The sequence below is a fragment of the Tupaia chinensis genome, unplaced genomic scaffold (genome assembly GCF_000334495.1).
Source record: "Tupaia chinensis unplaced genomic scaffold, TupChi_1.0 Scaffold000139_1, whole genome shotgun sequence".
NCBI lineage: Eukaryota > Metazoa > Chordata > Mammalia > Scandentia > Tupaiidae > Tupaia > Tupaia belangeri.
This window is the reverse complement of record NW_006159609.1, coordinates 1,326,245-1,348,258: the sequence shown is the minus strand read 5'-3', so window position 1 is coordinate 1,348,258 and position 22,014 is coordinate 1,326,245. Positions and strand designations below refer to the sequence as shown.

At 39.7% G+C, this 22,014-nt stretch overlaps 1 pseudogene; it reads left to right on the top strand.

Moving 5' to 3' along the window:
- Positions 1–2,683: 2,683 nt before the first annotated feature.
- Positions 2,684–4,669, top strand: LOC102489990 (60 kDa heat shock protein, mitochondrial pseudogene; annotated as a pseudogene).
- Positions 4,670–22,014: the final 17,345 nt, after the last annotated feature.

The following is a 22,014-nucleotide window of genomic DNA, read 5'->3' as shown; positions in this document are numbered from 1 at the left end:
TTATGAGCAATACACGATAATTGGGACAGTAAGGAAAATAATAAATATAGATGAGGCTTCTAGAAGAGAGAAACGGATAAAAGGATGGGGAGGGTTGAAGGGAGTTGGGAGACGTGTCTTTTTTGCTGAAAGTCGCCACCCCGAGGAAGAGACAACAGTAATGATAATAACAAATACAAATAATGACACATTGGAGTTCTGACAGCTTTGTGTTAGGTTAACATTCATCTGTGTTAGTTTTGGCTTGAATATTCACATAAGGTGTCCTGGATCGGAGTCCAGATGGCTTATTAAAGACCTCACGGTATATTTACTGACTGTCAGCCTTCTCTTTGCTCTAGTCTTTGTCTCTAGGGTGACGTGATGAGAATAGGTTAGTTGTCTTATACAAGTAGCTGAAAAACCCATGGGTGAGGGAAAAATGGTTTTCTCTGCTTATAAAAAAGAAGCTGAAAGTCCCTCCTCCTCCCTCTCCTAAAAAGATTTCTTCTGACTTATGCTCTTTGATATATAAACAAAATTTCTCCAGGAATCTGGTAGTCCCAGGCTTATAGGGTTCTATGAGTTAGTGCTCTGGTTTCTGTCTCCTTGAAATGGAAATACCTAGGGAGAGCATGCTTCCTCCTCTAGTCACTTTGTGAGCTAACCTAGGCTCTTATCCAATGCAAAAGATTTTCTAAGAAGCTACTGAGAGTAAGAATGTGGACTTGAATTAGGGTTTTGACAATGGGGAGAGAAAAAAGTAAGTAGGAATCTGAGATGAGCAAGGAGATATAACCCACTTTGAATGTGGAAGATCAGGGCAAAACAAATAGACAAAACAACAAAGTTTATACCCAATAGCAATTGAGAGGTTGATAAATCTTCAGTGGAAACAGGCAGCAGAGGAGGTTTAATTTCTCTTCCAAACTCATGAGGAATGAGAAGGCAGTAGAATAAGCAAATGTCTATGTGCAACTTGTGTATAGAAGAGGGCACCTGAACTCAAGAGAATAGGTTGGTAGTGCCCCTCCAAAGAGACAGTTAAATGCAGTAGGGTCCCTGTGTATGGATTCAGAGGGTGGTTTCCATTCTTGGTATAGGGGAATGATCTGCACTTACATTTATTTCGTGTGACCATATAAACCTTCTAGTGGTGACTCCAAAATCTCTATTGAGGATAAAAAATGATTGATGGGGGGGACCAGCAGGTGGTGTGATGGTTAAGATGCTGGACACTCCCACATGACCGACCACGGTTAGAGTCCTGAACCTGGTGGCTTGTTTTCTCACATTCTCTTTCTCTCTCTGGCCAAAATAAAATAAATGAATAATAAATAAAAATAAACAATTATATTAAAAAAAAGATTGATGGAACTGGATTGTTAATAAAAAAATAAATGTTAATTGTGCAAGTCATTGTCATTCACTGAGTTGACCAGTGAATGAAAGGAGGTGGTAATCCTGAGGATGCTTCCCATTCACAAGAACCTAGATTGGTGTACTAGCTCCTCAATGCACATGTAACCTTTATTCCTAAACTATATTCTTTGGTTGCATTGTTAATAAAGATTTGGAAACCAAAGGGAGAAAGAGAAAATTGGGGCACAACATACTTTTAATTTCTTGGAGACTCTTGACATCTTTCTCATGGTGATATGTATGTACTCCAAAGCAAGAGCATGTTTCCTTTGACCAGTTTGACTTTCTTTGCCTTAATATTAAAAAATATCCACTAAGAGTATTTCTAAGATCAAATCAAATTGTGCCTGTTAAATATTCTTTATTTCTAAATTTACCAGGCAGATCTTATAAGATCTTAAAAGTAGATATAAAAATCTCCTATCCCTTTCATAATTTTTACATGGCATCAGAATCCATAAAATATGATGTTCTAAATAAAGAGTAAAAATACTAACTTGGGGCACATGCACTCATTGGAGACATAGAGTGAGAGAGAGAGAGAGAGACAGAGAAAGTGAGAAAGCATACCCCAAGGGAAATGGCAGTCTCACAATCCCTTCTTTTCCAATGCTCCTCTCAGGATTTTGGGTACATAGGCACACACACCTGGTGCATCTTTTAAGCCCTGAGGGCAGGACTTGAACTGTGCAGTTGTCCATGTGGGATCCAGCCATCTTAACCACCATGCCTCCTGGCTGGCCCCCAAATACTTATTAGCTCTAAAGAACATTGTAATTATTCTTACTGGGGCATATTACAAAAATGACATGTGGTCAAAAATCCAAGTTGGCCAACTGTGGGGGCATAGGCAGTGGAGCACTACTGCATGGTACTGGACCATGTGGGTAGCTTCAGGTGTGGATATTGGGTTAACTTGAGCATACAGGGAATGCCTACAAGTGTGATCCTGGAGAAGGGTAGAGAATGGAGTAAGAGGGATGGAAAGGGATTCCCAGCCTAGCAGGACCCTGTCAAAAGTACCCTTCCCTCTCCTAAGATAAATAAAGTTTTAAAAAAAGTTTTCTTAAATCCAGGTTGAAGCTTCTATCTCAAGAATTCCCCCAGCCCCTATTTACAAAGTATTCATTCTATTTAAGACTATAGTGTTTACTTCTATTCTTTTTTAATATTTCAATAAACATTTGAATATATTTTATGTAAAAACACATATTTTAAAAAAGAAACACGGACCCTCACTTGCTGCTGACGGGCTGCCTTGCTGCGCACATGCCCTGCCGCCCCGCAGAAATGCTTCGGTTACCCACAGTCCTTCGCCAGATGAGGCCTGTGTCCTGGGCACTGGCTCCTCATCTCACTCAGGCTTATGCCAAAGATGTTAAATTTGGTGCCGATATCCGAGCCTTAATGCTACCAGGTGTAGACCTTTTAGCCGATGCTGTAGCGGTTACGATGGGGCCAAAGGGAAAAACAGTAATTAGTGAACAAAGTTGGGGAAGTCCCAGAGTAACAAAAGATGGTGTGACTGTTGCAAAATCAATTGACTTAAAGGATAAATATAAAAATATGGGAGCTAAACTTGTTCAAGATGTTGCCAATAATACAAAGAGGCTGGGGATGGTACCACCACCGCTACCACACTGGCACACTCTATTGCCAAGGAAGACTTCGAGAAAATTAGTAAAGGTGCTAATGCAGTGGAAATCAGGAGAGGTGTGATGTTAGCTGTTGATGCTGTAATCGCTGAATTTAAGAAGCAGTCTAAACCTGTGACAACCCAGAAGAAATTGCTCAGGTTGCTACAATTTTTGCAAATGGAGACAAAGAAATTGCTAACATTATTTCTGAGATCATGAAAAAGATTGGAAGAAAGGGTGTCATCACAGTAAAGGATGGAAAAACACTGAATGATGAATTAGACATTACTGAAGGCATGAAGTTTGATTGAGGCTACATTTCTCCATACTTTATTAATACATCAAAAGGTCAGAAATGTGAATTCCAAGATGCCTATGTTCTGTTGCGTGGAAAAAAATTTTTTTGCTAGTGTCCAGTCCATTGTATCTGCTCTTGAAATTGCCAATGCTCACCATAAGCCCTTGGTCATAATTACCGAAGATGTTGATGGAGAAGCTCTAAGTACACTTGTTTTGAATAGGCTAAAAGTTGGTCTTTAGGTCATAGCAGTGAAAGCTCCAGGTTTTGGTGACAATAGAAAGAACCAGCTAAAAGACATGGCTATTGCTACAGGTGGTGCGGTGTTTGGAAAAGAGGGGTTGACCCTAAATATTGAGGATGTTCAGCCTCATGACTTAGGAAAAGGTGGGGAGGTCATTGTGACCAAAGATGATGCTATGCTCTTGAAAGGAAAAGGTGACAAGGCTCAAATTGAAAAATGTATTCAAGAAATCACTGAGCATTAGCTGTCACAACTAGTGAATATGAAAAGGAAAAACTGAATGAACCTCTGGTAAGACTTTCAGATGGAGTAGCTGTGCTGAAGGTTGGTGGGACCAGTGATGTCAAAATCAACAAAAAGAAAGATAGAGTTACAGATTCCCTCAACACTACAAGAGCTGCTATTGAAGAAGGCATTGTTCTAGGAGAGGGTTGTGCCCTGCTTCGGTGCATTCCAGCCTTGGACTTACTGACTCCAGCTAACGAAGATAAAAAAATTAGTATAGAAATCATTAAAAGGACACTCAAAATTCCTGCAGTGACCATTGCTAAGAATGCAGGTGTCGAAGGATCTTTGATAGCTGAGAAATTACGCAAAGTTCTTCAGAAGTTGGTTATGATGCCATGCTTGGAGATTTTGTGAATATGGTGGAAAAAGGAATCATTGAGCCAACTAAGGTTGTAAGAACTGCTTTACTGAGTGCTGCTGGAGTGGCCTCTCTGTTAACTACAGCAGAAGTTGTAGTCACAGAAATTCCTAAAAAAGGAAAGGAGCCCGGAATGGGCGGAATGGGTGGAATGGGAGGTGGTATGGGAGGCGGCATGTTCTAACTTCTAGAACAGTGCTTTACCATTATTCATGAACTGTGACAGGAAGCTCAAGGCAGTGCTCCTCACCACATAACTTCAGAGAAGTCAGTTGAATAAAAAAAAAAGTGAAGTAAAGGCTGGCTGATGTTTAAGAAAATCACTCTAACCATCAGTTACTGGTTTCAGTTGACAGTATGTAATGGTTTACTGCTGTCATTGCCCATGCCTACAGATCATTTATTTTGTATTTTTGAACAAAAAGACATTTGTACATTCCTGATACTGGGTGCAAGAGCCATGTTACCAGTGTACTGTTTTCAAGTTAAATCACTGAGGCATTTTTCCTACTGTTCTATTAAAATCAGGATTTTAGTGCTTGCCATCACCAGAGAAGTTAAGAAGCAGCCTTTCTGCGGAGAGTAAGACTAATTGTGTATAAAGTAGAGAAATATCCAACTATGTGACAACCTTTATGTAATAAAAATTTGTTTAAAGTTAAAAACAAGATAGATAATAGTATACATATTTTTCTTCCTCTAGTTTTTTTTTTATTATTATTTTTTAAAGTAATAACCCATGGTTATTCTTCACATCAGGACATACAGATACCTCTCTATCCTTTTGTTGCTTAGTACTATCCCATAATGTGGATGTACCACAGTTTATGTAACTATCCACTTTTTGATAGACATATAGATTGTCGACAAGTAACTCTGCATTTAAAATAAGCATCAGCTACTGGGATGCTAGTCATGGTGTAAATGAAGTCAGTTGGTAAGTGAAAAATGAATTCAGTTTAAATATCTATTTTGAAAACCTTGCTTAAATTTTTTTCTTTAAAATATTTGTTCATATAATGATACTGGTAACAGCAAAGAAGAGATGTTATCATTCTTAGACTCTGCTAATAAGAGTGAAAATTAGTGCACCTTCACTGGCAAGGCACTCACAATGTATATCAAGAGTTTTAAAATTGTATATATTCTCTGACCCAGTAATTCCATTTCTAGGGATTTATCCTAAAGTAATAATCAATGCTGTAAGAAAGATTTATGGAAATGGATCTTTGTGATCTTCTTTATAATAGAAAAGTCATGGAAACACATATTGAACAATGGTGATTAAATTATGGCACAATGCTATGTCTAAATTATAGTTTATAGCTAATATAGTCATGTTTCCAAAGAAATTTTATTGCATGAAAAATACAGTATAATATCAAGTGAAAAAATCTAGTATGTATTACCATCTTGCAAAATGTTTTCTTGAATTATTTTCTGTATTCATCTTCCATAAGATATTGTAGAGGCATATATGCTCACTGGAGAGAGTGAAAAAGTGAGAAACTATTCCCCATTGGGGTATTCATGCCAGAATCCCTTCTCCTACATTTCTTCCTCCTTTGGGGATTTTGGGTATGGACACACGTGTGCCTGGCATGTTTCTCAAGCCGATGGGTCTGGGACTTGAACAGCACTGTCAGCAGTGTGGGATGCAGCCACCTTAACTACCACACCACCAGCTGGTCCAAAACATGTATTTTCTTTTTACATGAATAATAAACATTACTGTGATAATTTGTGCTGGAAGATGTAACAGATATTTATGAGAGAAATGTCTTCAGTTCCTTTCTGTTGTAACTTATGGAAGTTACAGTATCTAGGGATGTCTTCCAGCAAGACTAGAATCATTTTGTTTCCATTTTATGGAGTTGGGACAGCATCTGCTGGCAATCTCCCAGAGAAAGAGAGGTCTCACTGGGTAAGATGATGAAGGATCCTTTTTTTTTTTTCTTTTTTGGGTGCATTTTTCAAATATAGAGGACATTCTACTCTTATCTCCTGACTACATTCTTCCCATGACTTAGAGGAAAAAGCCTGAATTCACCACATTTGAAGCCTTAGTCCAGAGTATTTTATGGGTTTTGGAAAAGTGGTGTTCAGATCCCAAAGTCTGAGGTGGAAAGGGATATGAGAGAAGCAGTGTTACTTTTTCAAATTACAGTAAAAAATGCAGAAGTCTCAGAATTCTAGTAGCTGAGAAGTGGTGAGGGAGCAAATTCTCTATACTGTCTTTCTCAAAATCTTGGTACTTTTATTTTCATAACAGATATTAAGGAGAAAATTCTAATCTGTAGTTTAAATAAAACTATCAATAGTTTATTTCTTTGAACCATTGAATTAAGACACCTAGCTTTTCTGATTGGCAGCAGACTCACATATTAATGTTACCTTTTGGGATAGTCAAAGTAAGGTCTGTAATTGAGAAAACAAACCCAGACATAAAATAATGTTAGAGCGTTTTGAAGCCATAGTTATCAATAAAGTGTAAGATCAAGGACTTGTAGACTGTCTTCCCATTTTCCAATTATTCATCTAGTGGTCTTATGTGTCCCAACCTCCTTCCTCCTTCTTTCTCTTCCTCTTTGCCTCTTCCTCCTCTTTTCTCTTCATTTTTTTACCTTACCCAAATTATGTGATTTTATTGAAGGTTGAAAATTATAACACCTCAGTCTTAGGCAGAGGAATCAGAGATCTTTCCTGGCATCCTTTGAATTGAAATTGGGCAGGGAACCTTTTGCTTTTCTGGTCATTAGCTGAAGGATACAAACCCAAAGGTGCTTATGGCTCTATACCCAGGCTTGTAGGAAAAGCCCTACAGGAAAGAATAAGCCAAAACAGAAGAGCAGAGAAAACACATGCATACACAGACAGGAGCTGGGGAGATGGCAGTGAACCCAGCCATCCTGAAGCCTGCCCATTTTTTCCTTTCTGAAGTTTTATTACTTCTCTCTCTCTTTCTCTTTTTAGAGAGATTTTTGCCATAGGATGTATGTACTTGCCAGAGAGACAGAGAGAGAAAGAAAGTGAGAAATCATTCCCCCTGGGGGGAGGCCATGCCGCAATTCCTTCTCCTCCATTCTTCTCTTGGGATCCTGGGCACGCACACACATGTGTCCAGCGTGAGTTTCAAACCACCAGGTCATCTGCTGTCCCCTTCTCTATATTTGCATTTCGGTTGGATTTCTATTGCTTGCGGTCAGAGTTCTGACTATTTTAGTGACCATATTAGGTAGGTATATGGAATTATCTTTGGACAAACTAACTTTACTTGATTTTTGACTTCAAAGTAAATATGTTTAAAGAGTGAAGCAGTAGACACATGGCAAAAGAAACACCAAACTTCAGTTTCCTTGAGACCTTTTAGCAAGGAAGAGCTGGAGATGATTAGGACAGTGTTTGACATATAAATAAGAAATAAGAAATGTGAAGAGAGCAGTAATACCCTTCCACAGCACAGAAGCTGTCTTGAAAAAAAAATATATATATAAAGAATTAATTTAGAATCCCAGGCATCCCACTTTTCATCTGCTCTTAGAAATGGAAATGTGATTGAATACGTTATATAGTGATAATACAGAATTTGCCCTTTTCATATTCTAAGCCAGATGAGTTTGTGGATAGATTTCCTGCCTATCAATTCAGAAAGAAAAGAAAAATCTTTCCATCTGAACATTCCTCAGGTCAGAGAGGGCTATGGACACTGTAGGATACTGCTGTTCTTCTGTCCACAAACATCAGTCAAGTTTCTTTTTTTCTTTCCATTTTTCTTAACAGCATGAGAATGTCACTATCTAAATAGACTCTCATCCTCTTGGTATCACTTAAACAGACTTCTATATTTTAAAATCAGGTTGAACATATTTGAGATTAATACATCTCACATTAGTATCTAAGTGCTATCAGTTTTCAACGTCAATAATTTGTGGACAATCAAGGCAAAGTGATGATCCTGTGGATACTCAATAGAATTCTAGATTTCTGGAATAATAAACTTCTCAGTTTCTGGTTGGAGAATGCAGTCTATTATTCTTCCTTGGACTAATATATAAGTGGTATTTTAACAATTGACTCATCACCTGGAGGTGTATCAACTTTTGCCTCTCATGTGAACTTGAGATAGAATATGGGTGTAGTATTTATTGACTAAATGGATTTTCCAGGCATTACAAAGATGGAAGCAGAGGTAAGGCACAGCCTGTTATGTTCGAACTCTACTTTCTTAATTTGTACAGTTTCCCTTGTTGGGAAGCAGAGTGATGAAAAATTAAAATGATGATGGCTTATATTATTGGTATTTAAAAGAAAAAAACCCTCTACCTGCATGGATCCTACAGAAATGATTGCAGGGAGAAAAGGACGTTACATAATCTTACTATGTAAATTGCAGGTCTGGCAACTTTTCAAAGCTGTGGATATCTTTTCTTCTCCCAGTGTCTGTTAATTCTTGGTATTGGCAAAGAGACTTGCCCTGAAAAGATGGTGGTGGGTGAGTAGTACCTCCTCCTACCACATTTCTGAGATGGAGGGAACAGCAGCTGCGTGTCATCTCAAAGGAAGCAAAATTGTGTTTGGAACAAAGAATATTCTCTTAGGCACTGAGAGGAGCCTTGATAGGGCCTGGAACGGTGCAGTTACTGCATCTGGGCCTTTGTGTAAAGAAGGCAGTTACCTTCTCTTGGTAGCTTTGACTGACTTTGACATACAGCAGCGTTCCCCACCACGGCTTAGGTTTTTTGACGGAATATACAGAGAGGTCTTGGGGCACAAACCAGGGCCTACTCATGTGGATCCAGTTACATTATTGCTGCACCCCACAGAATATTATATAGATGGACTATGTATGTAGTACTTTTTTTAATGTATCTTCTTTGACTTAGTGTAATTATTTTGAAGATTCAACCATATTTTAGCATGTATCAGCAGTTCATTGCTTTTAATCGCTGATTACGTTATTCCGTTGTACTTATATGCCATAATTTATGTATCCATTCACCCATTGGTGGACATTTGGGTTGTTTCTGGTTTTTGACTATTTCATATAAAGCTGCTGTGAATACTCATTTGTATGGACATAGGTTCTCCTTTCTCTTGGGTAAATATTTTGGTGTAAAATGACAGGGTTTATGCTAGGTATGTGTTAACTTTCTGAGAAACTGTCAAACTGTTTTCCAAAGTAGAAGTACCATTTAACATTCCAACTAGTATATATAAGTTCCAGTTCCTGTGCATACTTGTCAACTCTTGTGATCAACTTTATACAAAGCAATTTAGTATGTGCATAATGGTATCTTTTGTAGTTTTAATTTGCATTTCCCTAAATCTCTGACTAAAATTGTGAATCTTTTTCTACTTTCACTTCTGTCATTATTATTATTATTATTATTATTTTAAGCTTCATGTTTTTCAAAGTATTGTGATTGTATGCACAAATACCCATGAGTGTTATGTCTTCTTCATGAGTTTTATTTCTTGCTTTTTTTCATATGTGACTAAATATCAGATGTGGTATTTTTACCTTGTCGAATGATGAATATTTTTGTATTTGTTTAAAAGACAGAGAGAGACAGAAAGTGAGAAATCACCCCCCAGGAGGGATGGGCACGCCACAGTCCCTTCTCCTTCGTTCTCCTCTCGGGATCTTGGGCATGCATGCACACGCACCTGGCGTGAGTTTAAACCACTGGGTTCAGGGCCCGAACCACGGTCGACTACATGGGATTTCAGCGACATAGTCATTACGCTAACTGCTATTCCCTATTTATTTAAATTTTCTTGAACTTTGTTCTGGGATGTAGTTAGGTTGCCTAGAGATGGTATATTTTTTGTTTTTTTTTGACTCATAAGATTTGTTAAGTGAGTCTGAATTGATATTCAGTCCACAGATTACTATTTTACACAACCAATGCAAGTTATTTTTTAAAAATTAAATTCCCTGACACGGATGAAGTTTTCCAAACCTACCCGTGTGAGGTCACTTTTTCTTCTAATCTTTTGGGTGGTTCTTTCCTCAGTTTTAGGTGATTTCCTTACAGGCATTTGCTGGTAGGTACTTAGCTAAATAATCTATAGCAACCTTTCCAGATCTCCAGCGTTCTCTCTGCTTTGCTCTCTTCTCTCCAGAAGTCTATTCTTCAATTGCCTTGGTCCCTCAGGAGTCCCAGCTTCATTTCCTCAAGCTTCTGCTCTACTTCCTTCCCCCGGAATTGAACCATGTCACAAGACTGGGGCAATTGAAACCTTTACCGTAATTTTTTTTCCATATCTCAGAAATCACTGTCCTTTCCCCCCTGATTTTCAGTGTCTTAAAAACCATTTTTTTTTAAAATACTTTTTCCATTTGTTGGTTGTTTTAAGGAGAGGGCAAATCTGTCCCTTTCTTTACACTTTCAGTAATCTATACTCCATACTTGTTGGGAAATGTATCCATTGTCTAAGGTAGAAGGTATTCTATAATGTAGTGGTTAAATTTTTTTTAGAGAGAGATTAGTGCTATAGGGCATGTGCACTCATCAGAGAGACAGAGACAGACAGAAAGCGAGAAATCATCCCACAGGGGAGTCGGCCATGCTGAAACCCATTCTTTTCCAGTCTCCTCTCGGGATTTCGGGCATGCATGTACACATGCCCAGCATGAGTTTTAAGTCACTGAGTCCAGGATTCAAACTGCGGTCGACTACATGGGAGCCCAGTGACATAACCATTACTCCATCTGCTGGTCCTCAAATTTTACGTGTTGTAAGGGCACTGAGTGAATAAATTTATTTTTGTTATAGTTAAAATGAATTAGGGGATAGTGGTGGAGTCAGAGAGATGGGGATTATAATAAGGTCATTGCCTTTCTAATAAAATAAAGCTGAAGAAAATAGTAAAATTTGCACTCTGCTCTCTGTATCATTTTTTTTATAAAGAATTTTTTTTACTATAGGACATGTGCACTCACCAGACAGATAAAGAGAAATAGAGAGAAATCATCCCTCAGGGGGAATGGCCATGCCACAATCCCTTCTCCATTCTCCTCTTGGGATTTTGAGCACACATGTACACACGCCGGGCATGAGTATTAAGCTGCCAGGTCTGGGACTCGAACTGAGGTCAACTGCATGGGAGCCCAGAGACATAACCATTACTCCATCTGTGGGTCCAGTATATCATCTTGATTTAGACAGACTTGCCCACCTATCACAGGTAATTGGAACAAGTACAAACTAGCTCTTGAGGCACAGCCAGATAAACTGACTTTTTTTTTTTTTGAGAAGTTTTTGCTATAGGGCACATGCTCTTGCCAGAAAGACAGAGAGAGACATAGAGACAGAAAGCGAGAAATCACCCCCAGGGGGGATGGTCACACCACAATCCCTTCTCCATTCTCCTCTCAGAATCTTGGGCATGCACACATATGCACCCGGCATGAGTTTAAGCTACTGGGTCCAGGACTCGAACTGCGATCGACTACAGGGGAGTCCAGTGATGTAGCCATTTCACCAGCTCTGGTCCTGATAAACCTACAATTTGAAGGAACAACTAAAGATTGTTCAAAGCAGGTGGAGAAATACCATAAAGAAACATTTGATGTTACCGTAGTGACGTTCCCTGCCTAGGGGAACTAGAGGGATGGAGATAAATGGCCCTATGAAGAGAGTGGGTTCAGATGCATGTGGCCTTTGGCTTTCTTAGTGACCTTGAACAAATTAAACCTTGGTTTTATTTCTTCTTCGAAGCTATCTCACAACTCTTAATGGATTTATGTAGTGTGTGGTTGCTCTCTGTCTCTTTCTTTCCCTGTTTTTATTATGATAGAGATATACACAGGTGACATACAGGAATGTCACCAGTATAAGGTTTGGGCTCAGGCCCTGCTCTGACATTCACAGAGAGAACACTCTGTCATTTTCTGGAGTGTTCCCCACCCACATCACTGCAGCATTTAGTAAGAGCTTGGGAAACACCCTGCTGAGCCGGGGTCCAAGCCCAGTAATGACTCCTCTGTGGTCTGTCATCTGTCCATTGTCAATTTCAGATCCTAGGAGGATGAGACAAAGCACTCTTGCCAAGTGCTTGGTAATCCAATCTAAGCAGAGGGCTTTGAACCGCTCAATAATGATAAACACACATTTATTTCATCCCAGTTAATTAGGAGTCAGCCAGAGAGAAGGCTGACAAAGTCCTAGGCTGAAGTTTACCTTTGCTTTGAAATGGCTTTCTTCATGCACAGTGAAAATTAATTGGGCAAACAGAACGTCAGGTAAATGATGGGGGAAAAAAAGCAGGAGGAGAAATAGGTATTTCATTGCTCTCATGATGAAAAAAAAAAAAAAAAAAAGGAAAGGAAAAACAGCACCACCAGCTTTTAACAAGCAAATAAGAAACATCTCAGGAGTGGAGAGTGGTGAGAACTGAGAATTTAGAGCCCTGAGGGCTTGTCCTGGCTCTTCCCTAAAACTGTGTCCCTTAAGCACACTATTTTCTCTGCCTGAGCTTCAGTTAATTCCTCCATAAAAATCAGAAGCTGTTCTCCAGGGCCTGTGCAACTTAGTATAATGATAGCAATTGATGTGCTCAATTTAGGGTAAACCCCAGGTCTTCATTAAGCCAGGTAGCCCATCTAAATGCTGAGCCAGAAACTCTGTTCCCCACTAGGGCATCTATATATAATCACCATAACCCCAGGGCATTATCTCTCCCATTTCTAACCTGTTCTCCTTATCTTTGCCAATGATTTTTCAAAAAGCCAGTTCTGACCTTGGGTCTTTGGTGGCTCTTGGACACACAGGATACAGTCCACACACACAGACCTTCCATGGTACCTGCTTGGTCATCCTCTGCATAGACCCGAGTGCCAGCTGTGCCAGGTTATGTACACTGCCCAGCGTGTTCTCCACTTCTTTGGCCTGGAGCCTGTGACTAATCCACCAAATCTTTGGGTGAAGAGCTATTGCTCTTCAGCAAAGTCTCCCCAGAGTTGTGTATTCCATTCAGGATTTCCTTTGGTTGCAGTCACAAGGTGGTATGTTTTTCTACCCCAGTAGACAGTGGATTCCTTAAGCACTGGGATAATGTCCTATTCATCTTCGTATTTCTAATATAAGAGGATTTATTGCACAGATGAATAAAACCAGCATTTTAAAGTATAAAAAAAGGCAAATTTTATAGTTATTTCATAATTTTGAAACTTTCTTGAGATTGGCTTTCCCCTGATATTTTGAATTAGTGAAGGGTACTGACATTTTAAAGGATTCTCTAAGAACCATTAGTCAGGAAGATTCTGCCTTGAAAATTGCTTTTCAGATGAAGAAAGTGTTTAGTTAGTGAACTGAGACTGGATTTTAAAAGAAAGTCATTTGGAAAATGTCATGGGCAATTTTTTTTAATAGTGCTTTTATCGTTACACAATAGTAGAGGCTGGTTTATTCAGTGTTCTGTTAAGCAGAATCATAGCCACATTTCTGTACACCCATTATAAATTATACTGGATGATTCTAGAGACAGGTGGGCTTTTCCAAAGTCTGTAAATTTTTGCCTCCTGAGGATGTCTTGGTAGAAGATAAAGTCCATCTGACAAGGTTGCTTAAAGGGAATTCATGCATTGGGTAAAAGTACTTTCAACCGAAAGATTGTATTATTATTTTTTTTAATTATAAGGGTATCTAGATTTATAGAAAAGTATCAAGTGAGGTTGAAAAACATGCTTCACCTTTATTGAATGAGTTCAGAGTTTCTTGGTCTTGGAACTACTGACATTTTGGACTGAATAATTCTTTGGTGTCGGGGCAGCCTAAACGTTGTAGGATGCTGGGCGTGACCCTTGGCCTCTTCCCACCAGATGCCAGTAACAGCACCATCACCAGTTGTGATAAAGTTCTCCAGACAACAGATGTCCCCTGGAAGGCTGAATGCTCCATTGTGAAGCACTGAATTAAATGAAATAAAAATTCTGTGAGGAAAGCTGAAAGATTAGATTAAGTCCATGCTTAAGCTCTTATTTTTGATTTTAGTGTTAAAATTAATTATATTTAATAAACATGCATTGCATGTCTGCCTATGAAGTAATAAACTGTGTTAGGAGCTCTGACGTTATGGAGAAGTGAGGAAAAAAAGTTCACTATCTTTTTTACAATACACAAAAAATTCCTCCAGACATTTTGGAGCATAAAAGCAATATAGATAAAGGTGAGGTGGCATCCTGGTAGTTTGGCACTAAAGCATAGGAATGCTGAACCCACTATCACAGAGTCTGGAACCAAAATGCCTGGATTTTGTTCTAGCTGTTTAATTGGTGGTTCAGGGGTGGAGGGCAAGATATTTCAGTTATTTAAAAAACTTCTTTTTTGTAGGATGGGAGTGATAACAATATGCCGTATTATAGGGTTGTGGAGGATTAAATGAATAGCTTAACAATATGCCGTATTATAGGGTTGTGGAGGATTAAATGAACTAATAGACGTGAAATATTAAGCTGTCAGCAAAGTCACAGTGCAATTTTGCATAGAAAAATATGTCATGACTTGGGACCAGCAGTTGGTGTAATGGCTATGTTTGTGGACTCCCATGTAGTTGACCGCAGTTTGAGTCCCGGACTTCATGGCTTAAGCTCACGCCAGGCACATGTGTGTGCATGCCCAAGATCCCAAGAGGAGAATGGGGGAGAAGGGATTGCAGTGTGGCTATCCCCCCCGGGGGGGTGATTTCTTGCTTTCTATCTCTCTGTCTTTTTCTTTCTCTCCCACAGGGGAGTCGGCCATGTTGCAATCTATTCTTCTCCAGTGTCCTTTCAGGATTTTGGATATGCATACACACATGCCTTGCATCAGTTTCAAGTCACTGGGTCCGGGACTTGACTGTAGTCAACCACCATGTGAGATTCCAGTAATGTAACCACTATGCCATCAACTGGCTCCTAGAGTAGTTCTCGAGTGAGAGCATTATCTTCTTCACTGGAATATGTCTTGTTATTTAAAGAAAAACACCATTTAGGGAGGGACTAGGGTTTGATAAGGACATGGGTGATATGGTAGATATGCCCATTTACAGGCTGAGTGACTTTGGACATGATACTTCATTTCTCTGCATCTTACTTTCATGGTCAATGGAGATAAATGACATACTTTTGTTTATAAGAGATAAATAAATCAAAACTTTTTTTTCAAGTGGGTTTTGCTATAGGGCGCATGCGCTCACCAGACAGAGAGAGAGAGACAGAAAGCGAGAAATCACTCCCCAGGGGAGATGGCCATGCTGCAATCCCTTCTCCTCCATTCTCCTCGTGGGATCTTGGGCACGCACATACATGTGCCCGGCGTGAGTTTAGGCCACCGGGTCCAGGACTCAAACCGCAATCGACTACATGTGAGTTCAGTGACATAGGCATTACGCTAACTGCTGGTCCCAAATTAAAACTTTTTTTAAAAAAATAGTTCATAATAGTGTGTACTTGTCATTTATCTGTCATCAGAAGAGCACTTTGACTAAAAGAAAGATCTGACTGGTGTGTATGTTTACAGTCTTTTGCGCAGTTATAGTATTGCAACTAAAATTTGTTTTGTTAATGTTTTTTTGATTGAACTGAATAAAGTTTTTTAAAATTTTATTTATTTCTTATTATTACCTTACATGGTGGTGGGGAGGATTCAGTCAATCAAACTCAGGTATACAAATCACCCAATTAACTGGTATGTAAACATCAGAACCTGCTTTTCCTGGCTTTCTACCAGAGCAAATCTCAGTACCTCTGTTCACTTTTTTTTTTTTTTTTTTTTTACAGTCACAAATAGGACAGGACTTTTTATCTTCTTCACTTTTATAGCCAGTGCCAAAACAGAGCTTGCCAATCTATTGAAATTTAGAAATCTTACAGATGATATTCTATATGCCATGATAAATGTTGATTAGTTGTGTAAGGGGTATGTACATAATTGTCACTACTATTATTCTTTAGGAAATATTTTATTATACCAACATATGACAGAGGAATATGATAAAAGTTTGGCTTTTATTTGTGTGCAATGAAAATAAAATAGATTCTATTTCCTATCTTTGTTAAGCTTGAAAAATGCCATCTTTAAAACAAAGAGAAGTGGCAGAGTACAGAATAGAGGCGTGAAGAAGGGGAGTCGATTCTGTCATTTTAGCACTAGCTGGGAGAACCAAGGCAATTTGCAGGAATCTTGAAACAGCAGAGTTCAGGGATTCAAATCCCAGCTCTGCCACTTACTAACCATGAATCCCAAGTTCAACCTCTCAGAGTGGTTGCGAAAATTAAACAACTAATGTAAAGCATTTGGCATATGATAGGCAGTTCTAAATAGTAGTTTCAGTTTTTTCTTAAATCAGAATACATTTCATAATGCAATCATTTACTCAATGTGGAGACTCTGCAGATGCCTGTCAGTAGAGAGGCTAACAATCTGTGTAGGCAGAGGGCTAGGTCATTGTGATTCCCAAAGAGCATACTTATCTGTAAACAGTGGGGGCTATAGATTTTTAGGAAGGAAATGATAGGAAGTAACCCATTTTTCAACTTGTTTAATAGCATCACTGGTCCTATTCTCTGTCTTCTCTCTCTTCTGACCTCCTCTCTTCCTTCTCACATTTTTATAGTATTTTAGATACATATTTTCTTTTTTTTTTTTTTGTAGGGGGAGAGGTTTTTGCTATAGGGCGTGTGTCCTTGCCAGAAAAACAGAGAGACATAAAGAGACAGAAAGCGAGAAATCACCCCCCCCCCGGGGGAGAGACAGAAAGCGAGAAATCACCACCCCCCCGGGGGTGGGATGGCCATGCTGCAATCCCTTCTCCTCCATTCTCTTCTCAGGACCTTGGGCACACACGCACACTTGTACAGCATGAGTTAAGCCACTGGGTCTGGGACTTGAACCGTGGTCGACTACATGTGAGTCCAGCAACGTAGCCATGACGCTAACTGCTGTTCCCAGTATTCTATAATTTGTGTTAAGCCTTTGTTCTCATTTAATTAATTGTTTCCCCAAAGCAACATTGTGGTATATGTTTTATTACCAGCTGCATTTTAGCAATTAGGAAATAGGCTAGCACAGTTTGCCTAAGATCCCATGGCTACAAGAGGCAGAACTTCAACTCAGTTCATAGTATTTCAAGTCCTGTCCTTTTGTTCATACTCACCACTTCAACAGGAAAATAAAAACCAACATGCAGCCTGTGTGTCATCCACTCACCAGGGAAAAATATAGAACTTTAATACCGCGCTTCCAGGCCATAAAAATAACCATTAGACTTCGAATAACCTTATTTTTGAGTTTTGTTTCAGTACTCTTTATTTAGTGATTATTCTCTAAGTGTCTTTCTGATGGCTATCATTTGATTTACAGACCCACTGAGAAAAGAAGTAATTTCAAACTGTTATTATTTCACAAAATAGCACTCTCTTTTAACCGTGACTATTTTGCCCCTGGCCCAAAACCTTTAAAAATGTGTACTTTCTGGAAACATACTTATTATAGATAGTGTTCTGCTCTGTTTAGTATCACTAAATCCTAGTTTAGTTTAGCAACACTACTAAGTCCTGGCTAGTTTTTTGTCGGGCTTATGTCACAGAAATGGGTAGGATAGTTTGTAGAGTTCATATCTCCATCCATGCTATTAGAATTAGATAAAAGCCTCAGGGATTGCTGTTTCCAATTACCTCATTTCACAGATGGAGACATTGAAGCCCAGACAGAGGAGTGGAATAATTCAGGGTTCGAAGGAAGGTAGTGAGAGAGGTGAGAACCTAACTCTGTTGTCCAGGCTCCTGGACATCTCTGTTGCTCTGTATGTGACCCCGGGGCCAGAAGCATCAGTGAAACACGGTAGTCATTAGGAATGCAGAATCTGGGGTCCCTCTCCAGACTTCCGGAGTCAGAATCTAATTTGTAGCAAGATAACTAGGTGATTTGTATGTACATTAAAGTATTTTATTTTATTTTATTTAAAGTTTCTTTTTCCATGAGTGAGAGAGAGACTGTAGCTCTAACAAAGTCTACATGTCATGATCTACCTCCAGTTTCAGCCAGTCCCAGATCATGGGCATATACTTGGGGTGTTCAGGGAGGTCTCTGGATGTGAACTCAGAACCTTTTCATATGGGTCAGCCTTGCCAAGTGCTAGTTACTGCTGGGCCACTATCTGCCCTCTCACATTATGGTTTAGGAAGCACTGCTTTATATTACATGGAGCTTTTGCTTCTGAAGATATTTGCAGGTGTGTGCTTTCTAGATAAGGATGAGAGAGATAAGGAAAGGAGGAGGAGAGAAAAAAGAAAGAAAGGAGAGGTGGAAGGGAGGGAAGGAGAATGAAGACAGAATGATTGACTGATTCTGGGAAAGTATGGGCTAGAGGTAATGAAATGCCTATATGATGTCCTTTAAACACTTAATGAATAAAATGATTATTTACAGAGAGCATGTGTACTTGGGAGAGAGACCAAGGCCCCCCCTCCCCCCGTAATGGGGCTTAGTCATGTCACAGTCCTCTTTCCTCCATTTCTCTAACCCATCAGGATTTGGGGCACACATGCATATATAATCTGTGTGTTTTTCAAGTCTCAGGGACCAGGAGTTCAGCCGTGTTGGATCAGCTTTCTAGGCACAGTGCTTAGCCACTAGGAATGAGATCTATGGAGAGATACTAATCAGTTGGGCATCTCCAAATGGGCAGTCAATTTAGTATACAGGGGACAAGACTATCCACAGGGAGTAGGAAGGAAAACACTATTTTTTAGAAGTTGGCTAACTGAGCTAAAAACATATTCGAGGGAAGGCCAGGACGCCTGAGGACCTCAGGATCCAGTTGTCAAACAGAAGCATTTTAAGTTCTGTGGCTAATGCCATGTAACAAAAATTAGAGAGATGGAAACTGAAAATTCTCCCTTGTATTTGATAGCCAGTAGGCCACTACCTACTTGGCTAGGGGCTGCAGCTAACAACTGTGTCCTCCCAATTCCAGAACCTTTCACTCAGCAGCTGTGCCAAATACTAACCTCAGGCCACTTTGGTCATTAATGTTTGAGCTGTTGCCAGCAAGTGCCTCATCTGCTATGTTCTGCTGCAGCCTACTCCTTGCCTGTGCCCTACCACTCTCAGTCTCTGACTTCCTGGCTCTTGGCCTGCCTATTGGTTGTTGGATTCTACTTCCTGTGTAACCCTCTGAGTAATTCCTCCTTTAGACCACCAGTGTCTGCTAACTAGGTGCTGCTTAGGCTGATCTCCACTTCTAGACTATTTCTATTCCCTCACCTCCCAACTCATATTTCTGAAGTTGAAATTATTCCAGGTGTGTCCTCTATTTCCGGCTGGAACCATGGAGGGCTTTCAAGAGAAGAAAAAGAAGGTTCCTGCTGTGGCAGAAACCAAGAAAAAAAACTCCTGCTGCCATGGAAGCCACCAAGAAAAAGGTCCTGCTGTGCCAGAAACCCTTAAGAAAAAGCAAAGGAATTTTGCAGAGCTGAAGATCAAGCACCTGAGAAAAATGTTCGTTCAAAAGATGCTTCAAAAGGCAAGGAGGAAGCTTATCTATGAAAAAGCTAAGCACTATAATATGGAATATAGACAGATGTACAGAATGGAGATTCACATGGCCAGGATGGCAAGAAAAGCTGGCAACTTCTCTGTACCTGCAGAACCCAAATTGGCATTTGTTATCAGGATCAGAAGTATGGATGGAGTGAGCCCAAAGGTTCGAAAGGAGTTGGAGCTTCTTCATCTTCGCTAGATCTTCAGTGGAACCTTTGTTTAGCTCAGTAAGGCCTCCAACACACCGAGAATGGTGGTAACTGAACCTGAAGTCAGTAAATGAATTGATCTACAAGCATGGTTATGGCAAAATCAATAAGAAGTGAATTACTTCGACAGATAACTCTTTGATTGCTCGATGTCTTGGTAAATTTGGCATCATCTGCATGGAGGATCTGATTCATGAAATCTATACTGTTGGAAAATGCTTCAAACAAGCAAATAATTTCCTGTAGCCCTTCAAATGATCTTTTCCATGAGGTGGAATGAAGAAAAAGACCACCCATGTTGTAGAAGGTGGAGATGCTGGCAACAGGGAAGACCAGATCAACAGACTTACTAGAAGGATGAACTAAAATATTCACCATGAATATTTTTATAATCTGGTCAGTAACTAAACAGTGGCTGTTTTCAGACTACAATAAAAAATAAAAAAGAAAAAATATTCCAGCTGCTAAGTCCCTACACAGGGTAATGGGGCACACCAAACTCTTTTACAACATCCAGTTAAATGTTATAGGAATGTCTCCCCCTTTAGAGTAAGTAGATCACAGTTTAATATAAGCTCCTGGGAGCTGAGGCGCTCCTCAAAAGAAGCCCAGATTTGCCCCTTGGACCAGTACCTGGCTGATGCACCAGGAGGCAAGGATTAAAATTTTATGCCACTTACTCTAATGCAATTGTCTGTACAGAATTTTTAATGGCAAAGGTGCTAATAGAGCTATGAAAAGTTGTCAGAAGGAAGGATGTAAGGAACAGGTGATAGTAGCCAAATATAGCCAAATGCATTGATACCAGCCAAAACCAAGTCTTCTCTGTGCCAGGCACTTACTAGGTGCTATCAGCTATCAACTCTTTAAGTCCTCAACCACCATAAGGAGTGCATGTCATTATCTCCATTTCCTACATAAGTCTCAACAAAGTTACACAGCCCATTTGTGATAAGAGACAAAGTTTAAACTGAGTATGTATCGATTCTGTGTATAATGAGGTAATTTGGAAACTTAGATCAGTGTCAGTGGAAGAAAGTATTGGGTTATTGGAAAAGTCATGGTGCATTTTTGCATAGAAAAACACGAAAAAACATGTCATGACTTTTCCAATGACCCGATAATATAAAGGAATATTTTCTCTATTTCCTTTATGAAATGTTACCAGGAAAGGCCTCTTGTAGTTCACCAGAGGTAAGGCAGTCCTAACTCTGTCATTCAAGGGAGGAGATGCAAAATAGTGTGTTGAAGCTAGATAGGTCCACGCGGCAAAGGGGAAGATAGAGTACTGGGGCGGCTGCATCTGCTCTCAGCTCCTTGCTTCCACTTACGCCTGAGGGCTGCTCGTGCACCTGGAATCTTCACCTACTCCATGCTTCGTCTCTCATCATCCAGTCTCCACCTTCAGTAAGGTCCCTTGTCCGAGTCATCCAGGAGGCCACTTAGGTATCACGTGCCTCAGCATCTGCATCAGGAATGTAGGGATAATAGAACTAACCCATGAAGTTATTTGGTGTTTGAAAGACATAAAGGTATAACTTCTGTATTAATTTTTTTAAAAGAATTATTTTATTTAACTTTATTTATTTTTAAAATTTGACCAGAGAGAGACAGAGAGAGAGAGAGAGAGTGAGAGAGGGGGACAGAAAGAGAGAGAAAATGAGAAAGCAAGCTGCCAGGTCTGGGACTTGAACTGTGGTCAGCCATGTGGGAGTCCAGCATCCTTAACCAGCATGCAACCTGCTGGCCCCACTTTTTTATTAATTTTGATAACAAAGGAAAAATACAAAATATTGAAAGGCCTTCAAATCCCACCAGAAAATGTGTTTGTCTTTTTTTTTTTTTTTTTTTTGAAAGATTTTTGCTGTAGGGCACATGTGCTTGCTGGAGAGACAGACAGAAAGCAAGAAATCACCCCCTGGGGGTATGGCCATGACACAATCCCTTCTCTTTCAGTCTCCTTTAGGGATTTTGGGCACACATGATTACACGCCTGGTGTGAGTTTTAAGCCACTGGCCTGGACTTAAACTGTGGTGAACTCCATGGGAGTC